At 45.4% G+C, this 2237-nt stretch overlaps 1 pseudogene; it reads left to right on the forward strand.

Annotated features, from left to right (window-relative positions):
* Positions 1 to 1081: 1081 nt before the first annotated feature.
* LOC127199618 (cytochrome c oxidase subunit 4 isoform 1, mitochondrial-like) lies at positions 1082 to 1660 on the forward strand (annotated as a pseudogene).
* Positions 1661 to 2237: the final 577 nt, after the last annotated feature.

The raw sequence follows: 2237 nt of genomic DNA on the forward strand, positions 1-2237 counted from the left end.
TCCAGCACACAACAAGAAAATTTGCTCAGCCATGTTCACAGCAGCCTTATTCATAATAGCCAGAACATGGAAACAGCCTAAGTGTCCATCAGTAGAAGAATGGATAAAGAAACTGTGGTACATATACACTATGGAATACTACTCAGCTATTAAAAACAAGGAATTCCTGAAATTTGTGGATAAATGGATTGAGCTAGAAATGATCATAATGAGTGAGTTAACCCAGAAGCAGAAAGACTCAAATGGTATATACTCACTTATATCTGCATACTAGCCCAAGGGGCATGTCCCACGAAAGCCTTCACTTACCAGGAAACTGGGACAGAGGGGAAGGCATCCTAGTGGGACTCTAGATGAGAGAAGCATGGGAGAATAGCAAAGTAGAAGGATCCAGATGGTCCTAGAAACCTACAAGTAGAACATTATGATAGGCAGATTTGGGCCCAGGGGTCCTGCTCAAACTAAGGCACCAGCCAAGGACAATACAGGTGGTAAACTTTAAGCCCCTACCCAGATCTAGCCAATGGTCAGAACATTCTCCACAGTTGAGTGGAGAGTGGGATATGACTCTCTCACGTACTCTGGAGCCTCACATTTGACCATGTCCCCTGGAGGGGGAGAGCTGGTGGCACTCAGAGGAAGGACAGCAGGTTGCCAAGAAGAGACTTGATACCCTATGATCATATTCAGGGGGAGGTAATCCCCCTCAGAACAGTCATAGGGGAGGGGAATAATGGGAAAATGGGGGGGGAAGAATGGGAGGATACAAGGGATGGGATAAACATTGAGATGTAACAAGAATAAATTAATAAAAAAAAATAAAATAAAATAAAGAGAAACAAAAAAAAAAAAAAGAAAAGGAAAGGAAAAAAAACCTTTCTGCTGTGTGGTGGGAGCACACCTTTAATCGTAGCACTCAGGAAACAGGCAGGAGGATCTCTGAGTTTGAGGCCAGTCTTATCTACAGAGTGAGTTCCAGGATAGCCAGGGCTACACAGAGAGACCCTGTTTCAAACAAACAAACAATAAGAATAATAATGGCTCTTCCAGTGTGGCTGTACTCTTCTGGTTGCAAGCAGTCATGGGTGAAGAGAGTCGCAACTGTTGCCAGGGCGGTCACAGCTTTTGCCGTCGCGGCTGTTGGCAGGGCAGCGGTGGCAGAACGTTGGCTACCATGGCACTCACCCTAACTGGCAAGAGAGCCATTTCCACTTCCTTGTGTGTTTGAGCACATGTGAGTGTTGTGAAGAGTGAAGACTATGCTGCCCCTACTTATGTCGGTCGGCGTGACTACCCGTTGCCTGTTGTGGCCCATGTCAAGATGCTGTGTGCCAGGCAGAAGGCCCTGAGGAGAAGGAGCAGCCCGACTGGAGGGAGCAGCCTGTCCAGGGATAAGGAAGTCCACTTGTGCTGCATCCAGTGTAATGAGAGCTTCGCTGAGATGAACATGAGCAAGCACCACACGAGCACAGTGAGTGGAAGGCAGCTGTGGGCATGGCCATGTTCTTCCTCGGCTTCATTGCTCTCATTTTCATCTGGGAGAAGAGCCATGTGTATGACCCCATCCCTCGTACCTTTGATCGTGACTGGGTGGCCATGCAGACTAAGCCAATGCTGGACTATGAAGACCAATCCTATTCATGGCTTCTCTGCCAAGTGAGGCTTCAACAAGAATGGGTCAAAGAAGTGAGACCCACTGCTTGCCAGCTCTCTCCCCTCACTCCCAGCATGCTGGAAGCCACTGTTCAATGGTCCATGCTAATAAATAACCAGTTTATGTGAAAAAAAAAAAAAAGAATACCTTTCTTCTTACTTATTTTCTCATTCTTAAAATATTGTATCAAACAAGGCAGAAGTATACATATGACTATATAACTATCATTATTTGGCAAAATAAAATACACACATCTTACAAAATGACAAGAATTTCCTGTAACATTAAATTATTTAACATGGAATGACTTAACCATTCCTGACCCAGGGCCATCAATATGAAAACTGTAATTCGGTTAATATATTGGGGCAGGGTAGTTGTGTACACACATTGGTTTGGAGTAGTTACGTGCATATTTTGGGGCGGGCTGGTTATCCATGTCATGTGGTGGGGGATAGAAGCAGGAAGGTGATGAAATAAAATCGAGCATAGAGTTAAGAATACTTGGCATAAAAAATGAAGAGCCACTCCTGCCCGCGCCCTCCTCTGTGGACAACCCACTTGGGCTCTGAACAGAGCTTGG

This window comes from Acomys russatus, chromosome 15 (genome assembly GCF_903995435.1).
Source record: "Acomys russatus chromosome 15, mAcoRus1.1, whole genome shotgun sequence".
NCBI lineage: Eukaryota > Metazoa > Chordata > Mammalia > Rodentia > Muridae > Acomys > Acomys russatus.